This window comes from Mastigoproctus giganteus, chromosome 13 (assembly GCF_048544385.1).
Source record: "Mastigoproctus giganteus isolate SK-2022 chromosome 13, ASM4854438v1, whole genome shotgun sequence".
In the NCBI taxonomy this organism is placed as follows: domain Eukaryota; kingdom Metazoa; phylum Arthropoda; class Arachnida; order Uropygi; family Thelyphonidae; genus Mastigoproctus; species Mastigoproctus giganteus.
This window is the reverse complement of record NC_143587.1, coordinates 43,228,698-43,253,550: the sequence shown is the minus strand read 5'-3', so window position 1 is coordinate 43,253,550 and position 24,853 is coordinate 43,228,698. Positions and strand designations below refer to the sequence as shown.

Here is a 24,853-nt window from a genome sequence, read left to right as displayed (position 1 = left end):
GGGACAAATGAAATTATCTTTGCATAGCGGGCCCGATTGTGGCCTATGTGTAGATAAGCTCTAACGTTCCCCCCCCCCCTCTCTCTCTCTCTCTCTCTCTCTCTCTCTCTGTTCGATCCATGCGTTCACTATGGCAGGAAAACTTTATGAGTTATTTTAAATATTTGCATATATTGCTGTAGGAAATTTGAATTCGGTTTTAATCTTGGAATATGATAGTTAAGATAAGCTAAGATAATTGTTTTACATTTGCAAGTAGTGTAATGGTTGTATCGCCATCTGGTAATGAAAATTACAAGCGAAATTTTATTAAAAAAAAAAAAAAAATTCTGTTGAAATCAGAATTTTTGAATTTTGAATGTAGATACCGTTTTATCAAGAACCAAAATTTTTAGTACATAACCAAATTTAAATCTCTGACGAAATCACTTATACGACTTTTGTAGAGGATCGCATTTTCCCCAGAAACCTTTATTATATCACTTTTCATCCTACCGTTGTACACTGAAATGAAACGGTATATGCAGCCATTGTGTGAATTTTTTTTATTTACCTATTTTTAGCTTTCTTATAGTGAAAGCTGTGACATGAGCCTGTGTTTTCACTTTAACCCGTTTATTTAAATGATAAACTGCGTAATTTAGGTAAATTTCACTTATGAACTAATAAAGGTAGGGAAGTGTACTTAACTTTGTATATGTGTAACGCCAAATAACTTTTCTTTTTTGAATTTTGATTGCACACGCCTTATATATAGAAATTATTTTTGCATTAGCTATTCCTGCTTTTCATTTAATGTGATTTGAAATTGAATACCAAATTAAAGCCGATATGTGTATATTTTATTTATTTTAGCAGAAAATCTATCTTTAGGGTTTAAATTTTTGCGTTTTTACCGTAACAATTAAAGTCGTTTACTAACGACTTTCCTTAGACTGTCGCGTAATATTTCATTGATGTTATTTGGTACTTCTGAGACAGACTAAGCAACAATACCCTTCTCGTTCTGCATTTTCTGTCTTCATTCACTTATATAGATCTAACCTAGTTTTTAATTCATAAAGAAAATAGATTCGGTACTCTAGATGTTCCATCATTTAAGACTGGCCTAGCCAGCAAATTGTTTGTCAACATTACTATTATGTCACATAAAATGTGAAATACTACTGTACAGTATGGTTAAAACATTTTATTTTTGCATAATGAAGTTACTAAAATATCCTTCCATATATGGGAATGTTGGGTTTAGCTGTTTTTTTTTTTTTTTGTGATTATCTACTATAACTTATTCTCTGCCTGTATCAAATAACTCTCTGGCCTATTTGCATATTCAGGGTAATTAATAAAGTCTCTACTGAGCAAAATCTTAGTAACTCACAATATTACAGGTATCTGAATGCCAAATATATAGACAAAAAGGCTTGTGTGACTAGCTAGATTGCAGTGTCTGTAGTGGAATTTCTTAGAAAATATCAGTAATTCCATAACTGTGATAGAAAACAAAAATGGTTAATTGCAGTGCTAAAGATCATCAGTGGCTTAATAGAAAACCGTAATCACTATATACTTGCATTAGAACTGTCGATAACCAGAGACAAGGGAAGAGTGAAAATTAGTAGGTTCATAGTCAATGGAAATGGCTTCCTAGTTTACCAGACTTGATGTATTGCTTTTACTTGTCCCATATTTTATGTTTTTCAGATATGCCCTGTAATGTACTGTTTCCTGTGTATTTTTAAATGTCCTATAATTTTCATATTTTGATTCATTATGTACTTAAGTTGATAGGATATTCTAATATGTTGTACATTGTCAATAACTGAGGGCAGTTTGGTAGGTTTTTTTTTAGGGTCTGCTAAGGTGGTTGAGTGCAGGCCATCTGGTCAGAACTCAGTATGTCAGTTTTCTATTTTGGGTTAAAAAGAATTTAAGGTTCTGTAAAATATCTCATTTGGTAACAACATGCAAAGATTACAGCTATATTATAGAATGGTGGTTTTTAACTTTTTTAAACAGTTGCCTCCCTTCCAAGTTTAACCTGCCACCTCTTCTTTCCTGTTCTCAGTTTTTATAATTTTAAATGAAAAACATCATAAAATTCAGTTTTGGGAGACTATCTCTCCAGGACTTCTGCGTCACTTTCATTAGGGAGGAGGAAGAGGATCTTAATGCCATGGTTAAGGTCCCCTTCTGATTATGCAGTATATTTAGATTTTAAAATATCTGCTATAGGAGCAGGTTGTTCTTATAGAACAAAAATGTTTGTTTCAGAATGTGGAATCAGCCATAAAATGTGAATAGAGCCTGCTTTTTATTTTGAATTGCTCAAAATTATGTCCAGTACTTCAGGAAATCCCCAAAATTTGTACAGTATCTTGATGCAAGTTCGGTTTATATTAGATCATTTATCATGTGTGAATTTTGGCTATCATGATCGGATGTTAAAATTTTTTTTTTGCAGCGAACCTGTTAAGGAAGTGAATTTTTCCCTCAAAAGAAAAATTGCAAAATTTTGCACCTATCATTTTAAATTTTTAGGTGGGTTTGTGTAAAGAGACAGCCATTTGCCTTGCATTCCAAATTCATTTTTAACAATTTTTGACATTTTTGTTCTAACTAACTTTGTTTATTCAGTGGAATATTGGAATTATTTCTATAAAATTTATTGAAAACTTAGATATATATATCTTTTTTTCTAGTTTGGCTGAAATTTAGTGAATCAGTATTGTTTCTGTGAATCAAACTCTATGCCTGGAGACTAAATTTAACAAAAGCTAGTTTAATTGAGCAGTATAATAATGGATATAACGTTGGTGATAATCTTTGTGCAAGAAAACTTTTGACATAGGAATGGTGGGTAAACACAAATTTACATCATTCATTTAGTAAAAACAGAGGTATAAGTTGTGCTCTACATGAAAGACAGAGTAAGTTTAATATCAAACTTGTCACTATTTAGTTCTTTAGAAGTGGAAGTTGTATATAATCTAGCAAACTTCCAAATAATAGAATATAATGATGAAGTTACAAAGGTAGAAATTATATGGACTGTTGAAGGTTGTAGAATGTGACTCCTTTTATTATTATTGACACAGTGTGCAAGTAGCTTGAGTGTATGTTTCCATATATTAAAATTGCCTGTCAGATGAAACTTAGAAATAGTAAAAACCTCTTATGAAATTGCTTGTGATGTGAGTTCTCACTTTCAAAAAGTTTTTTACTGAAATTGAACAAAAGAGGGAGGGGGGGGGACATTCTCTTTATATTCTGGCATGACCACAAGAGTCAGGAAGGTTTGCTAAGTTTATTTGCACAAATATTATCATTAATTGTATTTAGTGGTCATATATATATTCAAGCCATAGTCAACCTAAATGGTGAGTACTGAACCACTGTGCATCCACATTGACTGCTTGGCTATGTCAGCCTTTCCATGCATGTTTTTGGTGAAGTAAAAACTGATGTGGGTATGAAAAACTTGAATATTATTATTATTATTACTAGCCATATGGTGCAAGGAAGCCTGAGGCTTATGTTGCACCAGGCAAAAAAAAAAAAAATTTCTGAATTACCCAAAGAGAGAGAGAGAGAGAAAGAGAGAGGTAGAAGGGAATCACCAAGAAAGAGAAGAATGATGATATCTAGCTCAAGACCCTGGGTGTGCCAAGCCCATACTCACCAGATGTGAGCCCTTGGGGATATATACACGTATGTAATGTTGCCAAGTTTTTGGCCAGATAGGCTGGTATTTGAGCACCCTTCCAGTTAACAAATTGAGTGAATTTTGCAATCATTGTTGCTGTTTAGGTAGATCTACATTCTATAATTTTTATTATTGTCACATAGCCTAAATAACATTTTCCACTGTTTCACTGAAATTTCAGTTTCTCTGGACAGACGAACATAAGTGTCTATATTGAATTTGTACGAAGTAACTTTTATTTCTTAATATACCTTCAGTTCTTTGAATGTGAAAGATGCTTTTTTTATAAAATAAATAAATAAAATAAAAGATAAATGCTGGGCAACCAAATTATAAATTATAAGGTGTTGATTATTATATCAAATAAATAAAGTTTCAATTTAGTTTCCTTTTATTTTAGATTAGTATTTCTCACTGTAATCTATCCTTTCCAGTGAGAACTTGGTGCTACTATAGTGTACTGTCTACCGTGTCAACCGGATGCTAGGGTATGAGAATACACTACTGGCACTATAGCGTGCGGTCTACTGGCACTATAGTGGATGCTAAAAATATGAATCTGATATAAACACAAAAGACTAAATATTATCTACTCTGATTTTATGTAGTTCAGTATTATGATAAAAACACAGTTATGTGCTGAATGATTTTTGATGTGACATTTAAACTATAGCTTGCGGTCTACCTTCAGCTAAAAATAGGAAACCTGAAGTTAAAGAATAAAAATCTGAAAATTTTACCCTATGCAATGCTGTTGAAAGATTTCTACAGAAGACACGGCAGTTGCATTTCAATATGAACACCATTTTCTGGACATACCCCAAGATGTAAGGCCTTGTCATTGATGTGGTAGCATCATGCAAGAAAAAAGAAAATGTGACAGAGGTGGAGAATAGAGGTGTACTTCATTGTCCGAATAAAAGTGTGCCAAACTTCATGTTCTGTCTAGAAAGGCAGTGCGTTCTTCCATTATATGGACATGAACAACAAATTACACTGCAATCTGAGTTTGTGTGAAATTTTAGAACTGGTGTTCTTTTTTTTTACTGGAAATACCAATGGATAAGGTGGTTACTCTAACAGGAAAGTCTTACAATTCTATAATTGACTGGTATAACATGTGCAGAGAAGTGTGTGGAGCCCCTGTTTCTCACAATGCATGAGGTAAGATGGTTGATACAGAGCCTAACACCATTCCGAGTGATGAAGCAAGGTTTGCTGGTTGATGGAAATATAATTGTGGAAGAATGTTAAGTGGCTACCAAGCTCCTCTCTCCAAAGATAGTAATGCAATTGTACAAAACAACAAGCACTATGGACTAAGAATTGATGGGCCTTGGGTTTTTGGTCTCAAGAAAGGCTCTGATTGTCGGTATTTTTATGTGCAATGGCCTGACAGAGGCACCTTGATCCCCATCATTGAATGGGAATATGAATTGTTCAGTGATTCATTCCAATCAATGGCCTGCTTATAGCAGTGTAACGGTTACTGCAATTTTATGGTGAACCATCAAGAAAATTGTGGACCCAGTGACAGGAGCAAACATGCAAACAATTGAATGGTCATAGTTGGATTCCAAAACACGTATTCTAAAGAAAATGAGAGACATTATGGTAGATGATTTTCATCAACCGGTGAAATACCACCACTTTGCTTATTGGGGGCTTGAAGTGGTGAAACCCATGTTTAGTCTCTAGAGCAAAGTTCTCCCCCCCACCCAATACTTATCCTTCAACCCATGCATGGTACTAACTGCTATAGGTTTTGATACCTTTTGTGTTTGGGGGTTTCATAAAAAAAAAAAAAAAAAAATCTCGCCCTAATCACTTTTGCTGGAAAGTGCTAAGATGTAGATGATTTGTTTGTGACATTTTTAAATGATATTCAAAGTGTATATCGTTAAAAAGCATAAGAAAGGTAAGCCATTAATTTAAATGTACAATTTAACCTGTTTGTATATAATTCATAAAGGATATCATTTAAGCTAATATTTAGTCTTTATTAAAAATCATTTAGCACATAATTTTGTGTTCTTAACCCATTTATATTTATTCATATATCATATTTTTAGCATATACTATAGTGTCCTTAATACTATACGAAAGCAAAACCCTTCTCTTTACCCTTGATGGTAGTTGCATCTTTAAGTAAATCCCACAACAGTACACTATGATCACTGTCACCTAGTGGTTACGTTATCAGCAAATTCTTAATGCATGAACAATCACTGCTGATAATCAGATCAAGAGTATTGCTCATTCTGGTTGCCCCTCCAACATGTTACTGTAGAAAACAATAAATCTACCAAAGTCTTGCTAGCGTGCAAGTGACCAACCATAAGTTCCAGTCACTATCTGAAAAGTTAAAATCCCCCATTACAAGACATTCTAATTTACTGGTCCCCTCTATTTCTCTGCATAACTGTTCATTGTACTCATCAGAATCAGTAGGCCTAGAACACACTCCTACTCTTATTTTCCCTTTCACAGTGTTTGTCACACCAAACACTCAATATTGCACTGCCCACAATGTCAACTGGATGTACTTCCTTAGATTTCGTGTTTCTAAACTAACAGCATAACCTGTCTATCCTTTCTGTACACATTGTTCCCCCCCAAATTCCAATTCTGTACTGCTTATATATGTGTGTGACAACATGTCTCTGATATCCCAACAATATCTTCCTTTGATCCCTTGATCAGCACTTCAAATTCACCAAATTTATTTACTATACTTCTAGAATTGGTGTACATGCACTTGTTCTTACTCTTAGTTATCCTAACACAGCTCATGTATTTACTTGTTCTGTGATGATTCCCAGCAGCTCTTGAAATACCCAGCAACTTGCTCTCTAGGCTGCAGCTCATTACATTTGTAACCACATCATAGTAGCCAATCTAATTTGTCAGACAAGGCTTTCCCTTAACAAACCCATTCTGCGTCTGAATTATTACTGCAGTCTTGTCTAGATGTTCCTGCAATGCTTCTTTAACCAGTGATTCCACTACTTTGCTTTTAACACTGTTGCACATGAAAGACTACTGTACAAATTGGAGTAGAATGGTATTAAGGATAAGTTGCTACAATGGATAAAAGGATGGTTGAGTGGGAGAAGACAGAGGGTGGTAATCAATGGGTGCTGCTGCTCTTTGTGGCTTAATGTTTTTAGTGGAGTCGCACAGGGTTCGGTGTTGGGTTCTCTGTTGTTTTGTATATTTATCAGTGATATTGATGAAGGTATATTAGGCTTAGTGTCGAAGTTTTCATATGATACAAAGGTTGGCAGGGTTGTTAATAACATTAACGGCAGTGTGCTACTGCAACAGGATCTAGAAAATTTGGGCAGATGGGCTGAGAAGTGGCAACTGAAGTTTAACATTGACAAATGCAAAGTACTACATATGGGTAGAAGTAACCCCAGAGAAATGTACCAACTGTGTGGTACCACACTTAAGGTGGTAGAAAATGAAAAAGACCTGGGAGTAATTGTGCAGTCAGATATGAAGTTTTCTGAGCAATTCAGACAGGCTGCCAGGGCAGGTCATGTAGTTTTGTCAATGAAATACAGGAATTTTGCTAGCAGGGAAAAGGAGGTGATTGTCCCTCTGTATAAGGAAATGGTCAGGCCATGCCTTGAGTACTGCATACAGGTCTGGAGGCCTCATTTTAGGAAGGATTTAGATTTGCTTGAGCACGTACAGAGAAGGGCAACAAGATTGGTGAGGGGAATGAAGGGATCCTCTTACCAAGAGAGGCTTAAGTTCTGCAAATTGGAGCGGCTGGAGACTAGGGACCTGCAAGGTGATCTGATTGAGGTGTATAAGGCCTTGAATGGGTTGAGCACGCTGAATTCTGATGGAATTCTTCCACTTGTTCAGATTACGAACTGAAAGGGGCATAAATTCAAATTGAGGAAAGACAGATGTAGAATAGAGGTGCGGAAATTTTCCTTTAGCCAGCGGGGTGGTTAATTGCTGGAACAAACTTCCATCTGTCGTTGTGGAAGTTGAAGGTTAAATAAATTTAAGGAGGAACTGGACAAATATTTAAAGGGAATTTTTGTGTTATTTTATTTTATTTATTTATTTATTTATTTTTTTGGTGATGCTGCATAAGCTCTCATATGCTTGCTATCTTGTATCACATGCCACTATTACTACTACTTTCACTGAAGTTAAACTAACTGATCTGTAATTACTGGTGTCACTCTTTGAATCCCCCTTTGTGAATTGGAGATACATTTGCACATCGACAGTCCATGGGGACCTCCGCTTGAGTCCAACGATGCTCTCATAATTATGGCTAAAGGTTTGCTTACTTCCTTTGCCATCTCCTTTAATATAATTGGATAGATCCCATTCACCCCAGTTGCCTTTCTTAGGTTTAACTTCAACTTATGTTTAACTTTTTGCTCGATTTGCTCTCAGTTATTACAAAATGATTTTGCTCCCTGTTAGAGTTTAATAAGCTTCTGTTCACCAATTCTCTACAGAATTCCTTATGTGTGAATGTAGATGCAAAATAGTCATTCGGTTTGTCAGCTATCTGAGTAGGATCATCAACAGTCAAACCATCAATATTAAGTGGGCCAATCTGATTCATTCTTCCTTCTACAGTTTATATAATCAAAGAAGTCTTTGCTGTTTTTCTTTGCATCCTTTGCTAAATATTTCTAGTAATCTGCCTTCGCTTGCCTAACCTCCTTTTTGACTTGATTACAGACTAGCTTATATCTACCGTAGGCCTTTGTGTTGCCTGATAATTTATATGTATCTCATGCATTTTTCTTCTCTTCCCCTAGTCTCAAGGCGCTTCCATGGGCAGGAGCGGCAGTGTGTAGCACACGCTTCTTGATTAGACTGGGGTCCGAGCCTGTGACCACCAAATATGGAGGATGCGGAAAGGTCAGGGAATGACCACCACATATGCCCGGAGCAATATGGCCTTATTGCTCCATTGGTAATGCTCCTAAAAACCAAATAACAACAACTGAGTCTCATTAGTTCATCTGACATCCATTTGGACCTAAACCTTGAACAATATTTCTTAGTTGGTATGAAAAGCCTAGTGGCTTCCAAGATTAATTCCTTGAATGCTTCTCATTTAGATTTTGCTGTGGGTTCTTGCACCCTTTCTATTTAAGTGTATCCGATTCCTGTAGAAGCAATCTCTCCTGTTAACAAGCACAGACCACACATGTTTGAACTAATTCTGAAATTTAAATAATGTAAGTGTGTAAAAGATGGATTATTTCTGTTTTGTTTTATGACAAAAGTTGGAAATAGAAAATTTTATTGTTCATATTGTTAGCATGATGTTCTTGTTTATACTCCCACATGACCACTATGCCAGAAAATTTTACCATAAATCATGTTTAGCAATCGCATGGACTTGACTACAGTTAACTCAAAGAGTATGTGCCAGTTCTCATACAGCCAGCAAAAAAAAAGAAAAGAAAAAGTTAATTGCCTATTGATTCCAATAATTTATTACCAAATGTTCCTTAACTAATGATTCCATTATTCCCCTGGCACAGAGGTTAAACTCACATGTCCATAATTCTTCATTCACCCTTGTGAATAGGTGTTATATTTGCATATCTCCAATCTTTACAGGTATATCTGAATCAAAGGATGTACTCATTATTCAAGCCAAAAAGGTTTAGCTGCCTTTTTTGCAGTTTTTCTTAACATAATGGATTCCATCTGGCCCATGTACTTTGTTCACTTTTAATTACAGTAATTTCTCTACATCTGCACTTTCTATTAGTATGAAATCATTTAACTCCAAGTCAGTTTGAAAGACTTCTGGTAAGGAAATCTCTAAAAATTTCATATGCAAATGTAAATATAACTGAATATTTATTCAGTTATATCAGCAATCCCTAGAGCAGTGGTTCCCAATCGATGTGCTGCAAGATTAGGAAAAATTCTATTGAGTTCAATGGCAATCACTATTTCGGTGTGCAGTTAATGATATTCTCTTATTCGTCTTATTCATCTTTTAACTTAGTGTCACTTGTGACAAATGATCAGGAACCACTGCCCTAGAGGATCATCAGCAGTCATACCATTCATATCTGGTGAACTAATGTAATTGAACCCTTTCCTTTTAGTGTTAACATGTACAAAGAATTCCTTGCTGCTTTTCTTTACACTCTTAGCCATTGAGTTTTTGTAATCTGCCTAACCCCTTGAGTAACTTGGTTACACACTAGTTTGTATTTATTGTAGAGTTTTGTATGCCTTAATAATTTATAATCATCTTATGTAGTGCTTTTTTTGGAACGGTACCCAACAGTACGGCGTACCGGCACCTTTATTAACAGTGACGTTTGGATGCAGTGCAATTCAAAATTTGTAATATTCTGTAAATTTTTTTTCACATGTTTACCTGCTATTCAAATAAATTTAAAATTATTTAACTAAATTTGCATTTTTTACTGTCTGTTGTTAAGATATGTTCTACATAAAACTGTATAACCATTTTTATAATTCTAAATTATTCAGTCGGACCTCTGTTTAATGATGTCCTTTTATAGCAAATTATTTTGAATTCCCCTTGGAAGTTACATTTAAAATACTTTCCGTTGAGCAAAGAATTTTCATATAGTGAACGGAAAATTAATTCGGTATCCACTGTTCGCATTTCTGGCCTTCAGGCAATTTAGGCAATTAGTGCTGCTGTGTGAATTAAGAGAGCTAAAGGGATTAACATTCTACAACTTAGTGGTACCTGGTAAAACCTATCCGACCACCTGTCCCACATACGGAGAAGTTGCGCTAGTCAACAGTGAGCAGATCAAGGGGTATTCCCAATGGGCTCTGGTCCACCTTCTACTGGCGCCTCCGTAGCCAGGTGAGCAGGAGCAACAGTGCGTAGCACACGCTTCTTGATTAGACTGGGGTTCGAGCCCGTGACCACCAAATACGGAGGATGCAGAAAGGTCAGGGATGACCACCGCATATCCTTGGAGTAATATGGCCCTAGTTGCTAATGCTCCTAAAAACCAAAATAACAACACCTTCTACTGCAGTGGTGGTGTCCAAACTTTTCCTGTACAGAGACCATATTAAAAAAAAATTCAAAGTTAGATTTCTTTATGCTGTTTTAGTTGACTTTCCGGGTGGGCTGTAGGTTGGACACCACTGTGAATCAACCGTAAGTGCCCCGTTTAAGAATTAGGAGAGCGTGATTTTCTTTTACCCTGAAAAATAATCTGTTCTTTCGCGGAAGTGCGTTATCGATATTTTTCGGTAAATTTACCCTATCTCTGTTTACTACATGGTCACAGTATCCGAATGACACTGACATTTTGAACAGTTGCAAAAAAAAAAAAAGAAAAAATTCAAATTTAAGAACTAATGACAAGATCGATGATGAGAGAAGGAAAACGAGGACAGCGAAGGTATTAAACCTTTTAAATATGAATTCTTGCCATTTGGTGAAAATGAAGTTATAAAATTGTCAATTACAGTTAAATGAAAGAGATGCAATTCCTAGATTTCGGGAATTCCTAATTGAAAAGATGGTTTCGTAAGAATTGAAGCATTTGATGGACGCTCTGAGCACGATACCAATTTCATTGTGGCAATGTGAACGAGGATTTTCACAAATGAATCTGATCGCCAGCCCAACAAGAGCTTCGTTGATGACAAAAACAGTTTCTTCACTTCTGTTTCTTAAAATTGTAGGCTGCCGCTGACCAACTTTGATCCAACAAATATGTCGATTCGTGGCTGCTTCGGACGACAACAACCGACACATAAAGAGGAAGAAAAGAAGTGAGCATAGGGTGTCAGATGAGAACTTAATAAAAATTTGAATATTCTATAAAAAATTTATTATGGAATTATTTTTACTTATTATTTTTAAGAGTCCGTAGTCTAACGAAGGACCCTTATAATGTCACTCAGTTGTGTCTGTCTGTCCGTCCGTCTGTCACAGCATTGCATCTCTGGAACCACTCAACCTATTGATTCGAAAATTTTCATGGGTTTGTACATCATGTGGGCCAACATAATGACATATTGATCATTGTTGACAAAATTTGTCTGAGAAATGGAGGGGTAAAATGGGGGGGGTGACAAAAATATCGACTACAGCTTACTTATTATACACTGTTGGAAAGGGTAGGTTTAAAACATAATTTTAAAATAATTTTTAAATTAAAAATGGCGCCGCCAGACAGGAAAATGTGACCAATTTTCGTGTCCCCCCTATTTACGTCGCTAATGGAACTAAAAATTTAAAAATCAGATTAGTTCTGCGTTATTCGATGCTTATCAAGCGAAAACTATTCCCATTGAAATCTATCATTTACTTTTTGTGTTAAAAAAAAAAAAAATATTGCACTTTGATAGCGCACTTCTTTGTACTAAGTAACTCCTTTTTGTGACAAAAAAGGTTGCTAAATAGTTAGTTAATAAATGGCCTCTGTAGCCGAGTGGTCAGGAGCAGGAGTAGCATAAGCTCTTTGAGTAGACCGGGGATCAAGCCCTGACTGCTAAATACGGTCGATCTGCCAACGAACGTGGCAGATTATGGTCCATTTCCCTCAACATGAATTGAATTGTTGAGGAGGCTTCCATCCTGCAGTGGGTTGATAATGGCTGCAGTTTTTATTTTTCAGTTAATAAATGACCTTTATAGGTCAATTATAAATTTTGTGACGAGAAGTATTTTTAAAAAATTTTTCAAAGCTGCAGTTGCCCCGGCAAGGAGGTACTCAGAGAGCCAGTGTTGAGGCGGCGGCGGTGGTGGGTAGGTACCTGCGTGGAGCCTTGCACAGTCCTCACCTGCCAGTCGCTTCTCCCCCATGGGTTTAGTTGCTTCTCCAGGAAGAAGTCTGAGTCGCTTTTCCCACCCTTGTCATTCACACAACTGGAAAGACTCAAACAGAAAACATTTTCCTTAGTTCCTCAGTTTTATGTCAAGCCAGGGCACTAGAAACTTTTTTCAGTTACCATAAAGCTCTCTATTTGAGATACTACACTAGCGACCATTAGTGACTATGGACCCTTCATCCTGAGTGCCCAGAACTCAGTAGTTGACTGATTTATTTACTTATTTTACTCACATTTTACTTATTTTTTTTATATACTTGAATAATAAATTTATGCTTAATAAACTGTGTTAATATACTAAATTTGTTGTTCTTAATCCAAATTACCACTAAAGTAACAATATCAGGAAAAACAAAAATTTAGAGTACTTTTCATATCCTTTTAATTTTCAATTTTACCTGATAGCAAAGAATGAGTACCAGCACCTATTCTTTTACAAAAAAAGCACTGATCTTATGCTATCTGCTATTAAGCCCATCTTTTTATCCGCTGCTAAGCTCTGACACCCATTTTGGTATAAATCTTGAAGTGTCTTTTAATTATTATATTAAACTGTAACTGGGAGCTAAATGATTTTATTATTATTAGCCATATGGTGCCAGGAAAGCCTGAGGCTTATGCTGCACCAGCCAAAAAAAAAAAAAAATCCTGCATTACCCTGAGGGAGGGAGGAGAGAGAGAGAGAGAGAGAGAGAGAGAGAGAGAGAGAGAGAGAGAGAGAGAGAGAGAGAGAGAGAGAGAGAGAGAGAGAGAGAGAAGTAGAAAGGAATTACCAAGAAAGCAAGAAAGAGAAGAATGATGATATCCAGCTCAGGACCCTGGCCCATACTCACCAGATGTGAGCCCCTGGGGATGTAATTACTAAGAGAAGAAATTGGAATAGAAGTTGTTGAAGTTAAACAAGAGAGGCACCAGGGGTGGGTGGATAGGATCTATCCAATTATATTAAGGGAAGCAGCAAAGAAAGTAAGCAAAAGTTGTCTATAAGTATGAGAACATTTTTGGATTCAGGTGAAGGTCCTTCAGACTGGAGATTTGTGAATGTATTTAGCAACCAGAGAGGCTAATTCTCGTGATCTGATTATCCGCAGTGATTCTTCATGCATTAAGAATCTGCAGATAAAGGAACCACTAGGTGGCAGTGATCACAATGTACTGATTTAGAATTTACTTAAAGATGTAACTACCATCAGGGGTAAAGAGAAGGGTTTTTGCTTTCATAAAGGTGACTACAGTGGTCTCAGATTTTTTAAATTCTATACAGTGGGACCAACTAATGATGTTATTAACAGCAAATTCTAAATGGGAATTATTCAAGGAATAAATCTTGGAGGCTACTAGGCTTTTTTTTGAGGTAGCGGACAAACCGAATGGGTATTTTCCAGCTCCAGAAGGAAGGGGATGAATCAGATTGGTCCACTTGACATTGATGGTTCAATGATTTATGCACCTGCTGAGGTAGCCGACAAACCGAATGGGTATTTTGCATCTACATTCACACATGAGGAGTTATTCAGGGAGGTGAATGCTAGAAGTTTATCAAACTCTGCCAGGGAGCTAAATGATTTTGTAATAACAGAGTAAAGTCGAGAAGAAATTTTGAAATTGAACATAAGAAAGGCTCCTGGGGTGGATGGGATCTATCCAGTTATATTAAAGGAAGCGACAAAGGAAATTAACAAACCTTTAGCCATAATTATGAAAGCTTCCTTGGACTTATCTTTTGTTAATGTTTTTTTTTTTTTTTCCCTTAATTAGCCTTCCAATACTTGTGCCTTTGATTTACCAAAGATGCTTGTGTGGCATTTGTAAGCATGCCGTTTTTGTTTTATTTATAACAAAAATAAATTTTTATATTTTTTACTGAATTTAAAATGGTGATCTATTCATCATGACTTGCTAAACTCAACTGAAAAAGATAAAAGAAAAATAAACGAGAGAAATCAGTAATAATGCCTTTTTTTTTTTGTTTTTTAGAATTTTTAAGGTCATTCATCTCCTGTTGTTATTTGGTTTTTAGGAGCATTAGCAACTAAGGCCATGTTGCTCCGCGGATATGTGGTGGTCATTTCCTGACCTTTCTGCATTTGGTGGTCACGGGCTCGAACCCCGGTCTGATCAAGAAGCGTGCGCTATGCACTGCTGCTCCTGCCCACCTGGCTACGGAGGCACCTTCATCCCCTAGATTGAAGCACAGATGTAACATGAATGGTTGTATTTTTTAGCAGTGGCAAGTGATGCAAGAAAGTAAGCTTATACAGTATTAGCCAAAAAAATAAGACCCCTCCCATTAAATCTATTCATTTCCTCCAATAGTTTGTCCAGTTCTTCCTTGAATTTATTTAAGTTATCACCTTCCACAACAACAGTTGGAAGTTTGTTCTAGCAATCAACCACCTGCTGGCTAAAAGCAAACTTTCACACATCTGTTCAGCAACTGTCCTTCCTTGGTTTGAATTTGTGCCCTCCTTGCATGTGGTCTGAGCAAGAGGAAGAATCTCATCAGAATTGATGCTTGCTCAGTCCATTCAAAGCTTTAAACAACTCAATCGGATCACCCTGCAGGTGCTTAGTGTCCAGATGCTGCAATTTGCAGAACTGAAGCCTTTCTTGGTAAGAGTACCCTTGTGTTCCCCTCATCAGTTGCGTTTCTCTTCTCTGTACTCGTTCATTTTTTCAGCTGTTTGCATTTAGTCAGTGAAACAAAAGCTGCTCTGGCAAGAGTAGACACAATAGCATCTCAGTTGTCATGGGAATTGCCTAGAAGAAAGGCAGATGCATTGCTTGCCTGCCATTTATTAAATGTCTAACAAAAAATTAATGTTTCTCAATACATTAAAAAAGTTTTCCGCCTAGTAATATTTAATTGAGTTAATGGGAGAAGAGGGTGGAGCAATTACGTCACTATAAATGAGCAGGTAAATAATTACATTGTTGTCTTCCATTGAAAGACAACTGCCCCCATATGTCATCAACCTCGTGCACGTGCTTCAATGTCTAATACATGACCACTCTCGGCATCATTTGATGTTCCATTGTAATGTCAGCTGATGAAGGATTCTGATATAGTTTTTATATTTGTAAATAGTTTAGTATTTTGTAAGTATTTTTATGTTTTGTATAGTTTGTAAATATTTTAGTTAAATATTTTAGTTCTGCTCTTTCGGATGCAACAATATTCCTCATACATTAAGGAACCTGTAGCAAAAGGCCTTTTCCTAAGTGACCAATGTAAATGCAGGAGGTAAATAATTGCATAGTGATATTTATTCCACCTTGAGAATTCCACGTGGCGGGGTAGCCAATGGGAGAAGAGGGATGTGGATCACGTGGTACAAGTGGGTGGGGAAATTATGTCACTACAAATGCACAGGTAAATAATTACATAGGTAATTTCCTGATTAGATATCGATCAGTATGTTTCGACTGGTGTGTCTTTTATATAGGAAATATTTGACTTATTCCATCATATCTTTACATTTTATGTAGTAAAGCATGCACTGGGTTGGTGAGCAAAGTGAACAGGGGCGAAGCCCTCTAGTTGAAATTAAAACAACGCTTGTATAACCATTTAGAGAATATTGTTAGTCAAAAGTACATGGGAGGATCTGATTTCAATTACAAACTTAAAAAAGAGAAAAATTTAAAAAGTGGCATCTGCCAGACACTACTAGAAGCAGAAGGTTAAAAAAAAAATTAATATATGGTACTATTTACTTTAGGGGCTTAAAGGGGAACAGGTATCCTGTGTGTTATCAGACACTCAGTCTAAAACACTGATGGATCCAATATCTTTCTACTACAGAAGATTTAGGAGAAGTCTGGTTGGCCTGCCTCCCTAAAATCCACTCATACACACCTTCTCGATGGTAAGCCCTGTTACGTCAAGTGGCAACGAATGTGTAGAGTGGTTCTCTTCAAGACGCCTGGTCAGCGTGAAGAGGAAAAGACCAAACCCTCCAGAATATGACAGCACGACGAAACAAATGGCCCTCAGTTCCCAGCGGCTTTCACTCCCCCTTTTACGACAGCGAGAGGATCAGAGCAGAAGCAGAGGGTGCTAAGAATCTCTGGGTACGACCAGGCTGCCATGCATGGAAAGTGAACTTGGCCTGTTACAATGTAAGATCACTCATTGGTGAAGACAGGATATTAGAGCTGGAAAAGGAATCAGAAAATGTGAATTGGAATATCATTGGTTTGGCTGAAACAAGGAGAAGAAATGAATCACTTATAAGTTTATCAAGTGGAAATCTGCTAAACACCAATGGAAACAGTGAAAGGAGTGAAGGTGGAGTTGGGTTTCTGGTCCATAAAGATTTAAAAAACAACATTTTGGAATTCAAAAGTCCATCACCAAGGGTGTCAAGACTAATACTCAAGATTTCTAAGAGGTACAAGCTAAAGGTTATAATGATTTATGCACCAACATCGAGTCATGATGATGAAGAGGTTGAAGAAATGTACACCAAAATTGAGTCTTCTAGATGAGCAGAAAACCCATTACACTATTATTATGGGGGACTTCAATGCTAAGGTTGGAAAAAGACAAAACAGTGCAGAAAGGGGAACTATAGGAAATTTTGGAATTGGTGAAAGAAATGAAAGAGGCGAAAGACTTGTGAAATTTGCAGAATCTCAAGGATTGTCAGTAATGAACACTTTTTTTCTAGAAAAGGGTGAACAGAAAGTGGACATGGAAGAGTCCAAATGGATTAACAACTAATGAAATTGACTTCATCTTCACTAACAGAAGATATGTTGTGAATGATATTACCATTCTGAATAAGGTAAATGTTGGAAGCAATCACAGAATGGTAAGATGTACGTTTGATATAGATGTAGGAAAGGAAAGGAAAACTGACTCGAGTCAATAATACAAAGCTCTTTGAGATAACAGAAGAGGAGAAAAAGCAGTATGTACTGGAACTTAAGAACAAGTTTGAGCTTCTGCAGACTGCTCAGGACCAAGATATCGACGAGGAATATTACAACTTTCTGAAAGTGATAAAGCCCAAGAAACCTATAGGGAAAAAGAAATCTAAGGAAGAAAACATTAGACAAGAAACACTTGTTATGATGAACCGAAGGCAAAAAATGAAGAGCAAGATAAACACTGACAAGGAGAAAATTGAGTATACTGAGTTATGCAAAGCCATTAGAAAGAGACTCAGAGAGGACATAAGAAGATTTAACACAAGAAAAGTAGGACAAGCATTAAGGGAAAACAAAAGGATTTAAATCAGCAGCCATGAGCAGTAATACAGAAAGACAAATGATAGTGAAACTGAAGAATAGCGATGGTGTACTTATAAACAGTAGAGAAGGCATAATTCAAATAGCAGAAGACTACTATAGAGAATTATACAAGGAGTGAGGGAATGATGCCAGCAGTGGGGAAGATGGATTGCAAATTAGCAACACATACGACATACCCGATATTCTTCCTGATGAGGTAGAACATGCATTGAAGAAAATGAAGAATCAGAAAGCCCCAGGGGAAGATGAAGTTACTGTAGAGTTGTTAAAATTGGGAGGAAGAGACATAACACAAAAACTGGCAAGGCTCTTCACAAAATGCATTAGAAAAGGTGTGATGCCTAAGCAGTGGAATAATGCAATCATAGTTTTGCTGCATAAGAAAGGAGATAAATCAGAATTTGGAAATTATAGACCAATTAGCTTGTTATCTGACATCTACAAGTTGTTCACAAGGGTCATTACTAACAGATTAGAAAGAATACTTGATGAGAATCAACCGAAAGAGCAAGCTGGCTTTAGGACAGGATTCTCAACTATGGATCACCTTCACGTAATATCACAGCTAATGACTCCATACAGCATAAGGCAATGTTTCGGGCACTGGAAAGACAAGGCACAGATACCCCACATATGATTTTGAAGAAAATATGTGAGAATGCTACCTCCTTTATTAGACTATAAAAAGACAGTAGGAAATTTAAAATCGAGAAAGGAGTTCGACAAGGAGACATAATATCTCCGAAGCTGTTTACTGCTGCCCTTGAGGAAGCTTTCAGAAGATTAGACTAGTCGCAGAAAGGAGTCAATGTGAACGGAGAGTACCTAAACCATTTACGATTTGCAGATGACATTGTGGTCACAAGCCACGATCCCAAAGAATTAGAGGAAAATCTTAATCAGTTATGCAGAGTTAGTAAGGATTTTGGACTAAAGATGAATATGGTTAAAACAAAAGTAATGATGAACAAGTATGCCACAGAAAGGGAAATAATGATTGAAGGAGCAGTAATTGAAAAGGTGGAGTCATATACTTATCTGACACAAGTTATTAGCTGTAATAATGATAAATGGCTGGAAGTCAAGAGAAGAATAAATTTTGGATCGATAGCATTCAGGAAATATAGTCACATATTGAAGAGCAATATCCCAGTTTGTCTGAAACGTAAAATAATGAACCAATGTATACTGCCTACCATGACATGGAAGTGAAACTTGGGCATTCACCAAAAGAATGGAAGAGAAGCTGATAACTGCACAGCAAAGAATGGAACGAATTATATTGGGAATCAGACTGTTAGATAAGAAGAGAATCACGTGGATTAGGCAGCAAATTCAAGTAAAGAATATTCTTATCAAAACTAAAGAACTAAAATGGTCTTGGGCAGGACACATAGCTCGAAGACATGATGACAGATGGACTAAGAAAATAACAGAATGGTACCCAAGAGGAGCTAGAAGAAAACCTGGAAGACAAAGGCGGAGATGGATAGATGAAATTCGTGAGTTTTTGAGTAGTAAATGGATGGCCAGTGCTCAAAACAGAAGGAACTGGAAAGTTTCTGGAGTGACCTTCATCCTGTAGTGGATTGAAAATGGATGATGACGACGACTATTTGCTCACGTTGAGTTTATGATTTTAACACTTAACTATGGCTAATGTCTTTTTTGCATTTTTTAAGCAATGTTGGAGTCTTTCATATAAAGCTTTGGCTTAAAGCTTCCTCTTTGTTCTTTAATATTTTAAAGATAGTATAAATTAGTAGTTGTTGCTATCTTCCTCTTCTCTCTAAACAGCGAATAATAAGGTTAGAAATGCCCTTTATGCCTTTTGTAATTTTAAAGGTGTGCTCAACTTGGTAGTCTCATTGTGAGAGTTCATTTAAAGATTTGATCTTATGCTGTTTCTAACCAGAACATCTTTTGTCAGCTTATGTAAAGATTCTCCTTTAAATATATCTGCCTCTTGATCCTTAACCAACAAGGCCAAGTTCTCTCTATTAACTCTTGATTTGAGAGTGTTTTTTGTAAGATTTTATTTCGTTTTTCTTTTCATTCATTTTGGCACTTTAAATCTCATTCATTCATTCATTCATGGCCTACCTTGAAGAGTACCTTTTTATTGGTATAAAAAGCTTTGTAGAGTAATTTCTAGGATAACTTAAATATTTTGCATTTGTATTTGTTAAAGTTACCATTTGGCCAACTGAAAAGAACTTGTCTTATTTTAAGAGCTAATTCCTCCTATGAAAATAAAACCCTTTCTCTTGACAGTAGTTACTTCTTTAAATAGATCCCACCTCAATATGCTGTAATCACTGCTCCCCAGTGGTTCCTTTATTTGAAGATGCTTAATGTTCTGCCACTTTGATGGCTCTTTAATGATAACCAGGTTAAGAATATTTCTTTCCCTTGTGGTATCTGAAGGTTGTTGGTAAGAAGCAGTTATTCAGCAATTTTAGAAATGCCTTATTACTAGGTGAATGACCAGTCCACAAGTTCCGGTCATTCTGGAAAATTAAAATCTTCCATAGTAAAACATTCTGATTTGTTTGGCCATTCTGTCTGTAAAGATATTTGTTATACTCATTAGAGTTGTCTAATCTGTAACACACTCTTACTCTCATATTTGTTTTCCTAATGCTTATGTCACACCATGCCCATTCAGTATATATGTTTGTTTGGAATCTATATGCTTAGCAATTAAAAGCATTTGCCCTCTTCCATTAAGTGTAACCCTCCTATTCAGTAGCATTTGCAACATTTAAATTCTGCATCCAGTATATCAGCCTGTTCCCATGTTTCTGATTGTTTCTTTAACCAGAACTTCATATTCATCAATACATCCCTAGCATTGGTGGGCAAGCATATGTTTTCATTTTCGTGTTTGTTGTTGATTCTGTACATCCCATGTAGTTATTGCTTCCCTTTATTTTTACTTCCTGCCTTAGCTTCCCATTCATTTAAAATATCGCTGCCAGTGGTACGGTTTTCCGCCATCAGACGGCTTTTTTTTTTTTTCTTAGGTCTCTTACAAGAATTCTTGAGGTGACAGAATCATTTCTGTCCCCACAAACTAGCACTTTCCCTGACTCTTAAAGCCTCTTCGTTGATCTTGTTACCATCTTTGTTCAAATATGTTCCATCACTACAAAATAGGTTCCTTCTATCCTATAACTGTGGGCCATGCGGATAATAATTTCCCCCTAAAAGTCTTGCAGAATCCCTCAAGTCTTGAGTTAATACTTAAAGGTTTTACTATATAATCCCTCCTATCATTCCTGGGCAGAATTTGAGACACATTCATTCATGACCTGACTGGCAACATTTTTTTCAGTATGTCTTGTTTATTTGATAAATAGCCAATTTTTTTTTTTTGCAATTACTGTATGTTGATGTTCTCACATGAATAACACTTTCTTAAACTTCCCTCCTTAAAAACTGATAATCTCTTGGTACACATCAAATGTTACCTATTTCTCTAGAATTGCCCAATAAAACTATTTCCTATTGATCCAAAGCACTCTGCAGTTGCCCATTCTCTCCTGATGCCTGAATTGGGAATGTATCACCTGGTAAGTCACTAGATGCTTGAAACCCTGATTTTTTTTTTTTTTTTTTTTTTTTTTTTTGTCTCTGGGGCATCCACTTGGAGTGATTGAATTTCATCTATTAGTGCACCAAGTACATTACTTATATCTGGCATACACATGACAGTCATTAGTTTAATTAAGATTGTATACTAGATTTGCCTTGTAATATATGCCACAGGCTATACAAGTAGATTTGTCACCTCCCTCTGGGTTTAAGCATGCTATGTTTGGGCATTGTGTTTTGTCGTAATTTTTCCGAGTCAATCCATGACTCGGAAAAATTACGACAAATATATATATTTATATATATAAATCCATTTTGAAGCAAATTTTTGATATTATTGTGTGCTATTATATCCTTTTTTTTTTTTTTTGGAACTTACAAAACTATTTAATACTTGTATCATATACCACAATGTTTTTAACCAGGGGCTGACAGCCTTTAAAAATAAACAAGATTACAAGATTAATCTGTTAATATTTTACAAGTGTATCTCTGTTTTAAATAAAATTCACCAGTTGTAGAGTTATAATTTTTTATTATTAAAAATACATCAGGAAAGTAATTAATAAGATTTCTGGCATTTGTGCTCTCTAAAAAATTATTTTTATTTCCATGTGATTGACGATTTGCAGTCCCTAATTTTAAACTATGGTGTTGATAAGATCCTGAACTGAAAATTAGAAATCTATACAAGTAAATATTATTACAAAAGTTTGCTTAATAATTTTTTCCTAACAAATAATGTTTAACAAATTAGTTTTTTAGTTGGAAAGTAAACTAAAAATGAGAGGTGTCTCCATCATGATTGAGACACCCTCTTTCTTACCAGGCTTCATCTCTGATGTCTATCATGTGTTTAATATTGAAAGATTTTCAAATTTCTTTAAGCGTTGTCTTGTTTTCACCATCAATTGCCTAGTTAACTTTGCAAATTTTTCCTAAAGTTGCCTCATTAAGCTGTGCAAATTTTTTCTAAGGTAATAAGCCATAACTGTCACATCCTGGTGATCACACTTGGTTATCAACAAAAACAACTTTAACGTGTTTGAATAATGTTTTCACAACAAGAGGTTGTCGTGGAGTGTCATCCAACATTAACCAAATCTTGAAGTTCGTATTTTCAGCCTTGCAGTATTCCTTAATTGTGTTGTGCAGTTGTCCACTAAACCATTCATAAATATTTTGAAATGCAACTCTTCTTTGTGGATGTTGAATAAACAGAAAGTATGATATGAGAAAGTCTTTTAAATGACCTTGAATTCTTAGCATGATAGCCCAAAACTTTTTATCACCATTTGTATTCTCCTCTCACTCACACAGTCCTTTTTTACCTTAAATCCTGGTGCCTTTGTTTGTCACTCCAAATGTGTTTTCTTATGGCCATCCTTTTTCAAAACAAACCTGTCTCATCAACATTAAACAGTTGCTTTGGAATATAACTACCTTCTTCAACTGTATTTTTAAATATGTTTAAAAATACAGTTCGAGACATCCTACAACCACTGCTTTTCTTTATAACACGAGCCGTACATTGTGAAGCCGCACAGAGTATAATGCTTCTTCCACTTTCTTGCAGCCATGAAGAATTTGTGGAGAAATCATGTTGAGACAAGCAATGAGTTGTGTTATTTGAAAACCAGCCCTACTTTAAAAGCAGTGTTAAACCAAATGCATTTTTTTTTGTGGAATTTGTGATTTGGGAATTCTTTGTATTTGTTTATCACATGTGCAATTTTAGTTTAGTCAAACTTAGATGTTAACCCAGCGGTAGTGGTGGGGCACCTTACATCCCTTGAAAATAACATCCCTGCATTAATTGCTAATCAATAATTAAAAATCCACCATTTCTTATGTTGAAATTTTTTGTTTCCTATACTGAAGAACATATGCTGAAATTTTTCTATCTTTTTAAATAAAGTCAAACTTTTACTGCAGTAGTTTGTGAAGTGATTTTTTTTATGGTTTTCCTATAGAAATTGGGGTGGGGGTATCAAGAAGCTGTCAGATCCTCTGCCACATTTTTGCAACTGGATTTTGCTTGAAGAATGGCATGGCACTGGATAAACACTGTCACTGTGTTTGTTCAAAGTTTTAAAGTTTCAGCTTACTTATTTTCTTTCAGTTTTGTCTCTCCTACTGGATCAATAAACATCTGTCTTATACTAGTTGTTTTTTGAAAAATTTATTATCGTTTTCACAGCATAAAGATGGTAACACAGAACCTGGTATTCTCTCAATGGCTGATAATCTGCAGGAAGAAACATAATTAAAAATTTTGTGTGCTGTGAAAGGCACCATTTGAAATATATTTTTAAACTTGAAAATAGAAGTAACTAATAGTATAGAATATACATAAGTTATTAAATTTTTTAATAATATTTATATAGATACTAAACAGAAATATATGTGATGTGTAGTTTGAAATTTAATGAACTTAAAGGTCTTTTAAATTGGAAAATGGACTAAGAAACTGATGCTTATGTGTTATGTCTAATACATTTTTTGTAATTTTTTAGAAAAATTTATATTTTTTTGTTATTTTAAAAATAAAAGGTGTAAAATATACAGCTTGTTTTAAAATTTAAAAAGCTATTTACAGTAATCACTGAAATCCATTAAGAAAGGGTGAAATATTTGCATTTTTCAAGGACAGTTAAAGAAAATCCAAAATGTTTTCAAAAAATTAAAAATAAAATGGTGGTGGGCACCTGTAAGGTGCCCTACCAACATTTTTTTTCTATCAATGGGAAAACCACCACTACTGGATTAAACTCTCCTTCCTTCCAGTTCAGGTTAATGATACTTGCTCTTGTTCCATATAGCTCTTAGTTATTCTATTATCTCAATAATCCTAGTGCAGTCTTTTTACTTGCAAAATGCTTTTAATGTTCATTATTTTATAATTTTGCTACAAATTTCTTGTGAATATTTTTTTAATGTTTGTAGTAATTTGCATCTGCCTATTATCAGAGCATCATGGTACAGGTCCATGATTCATTATCTGAAATTTGAAAAGTTATGAAAACCGAAGGTTTTTTTTGTGGCCCATCACTCATGTGCACTACATGATCCAAGCAAGTGAAAGGTGTCAGTTGCATAGACAAAATACTTCTATTCAATTATAGATGGACCACAGTAATACAATAACCCACACAGTACTATGTACATAATTGCATTTTACATTCTGTGTTGCTACATTTTGACAACGATTAATTGGCGAAATTTTCAAATATTTATTAAATACTTATTTTAGAAAACTGTTTATTTGTAACTCCTCTAAAATTTTAAAATTTTGGCATTAAAAATATTTTTATTAATTATAAAACTTTTATGCTTTCAACATTAGATGGTAATAAATAATAAAGATCACTTTTAATTAAGATTGTAAGAACATTCAATTTTAATATTAATTTTTAATATAAACAGGAATTTTTAAATTTTGAATAA

General features: G+C 35.4%; 1 protein-coding gene across 3 annotated transcripts in view; it reads left to right on the top strand.

Annotated features, from left to right (window-relative positions):
- Positions 1-563: 563 nt before the first annotated feature.
- LOC150075991 (P2R1A-PPP2R2A-interacting phosphatase regulator 1) overlaps positions 564-24,853 on the top strand; it is a 155,149-nt gene continuing 130,859 nt past the window's right edge. For all 3 annotated transcript variants that reach the window (XM_090387132.1, XM_090387131.1, XM_090387130.1), the window contains exon 1: positions 564-671. The gene's annotated coding sequence lies outside the window, so the exon portion shown is untranslated. The remainder of the gene's footprint in view (positions 672-24,853) is intronic.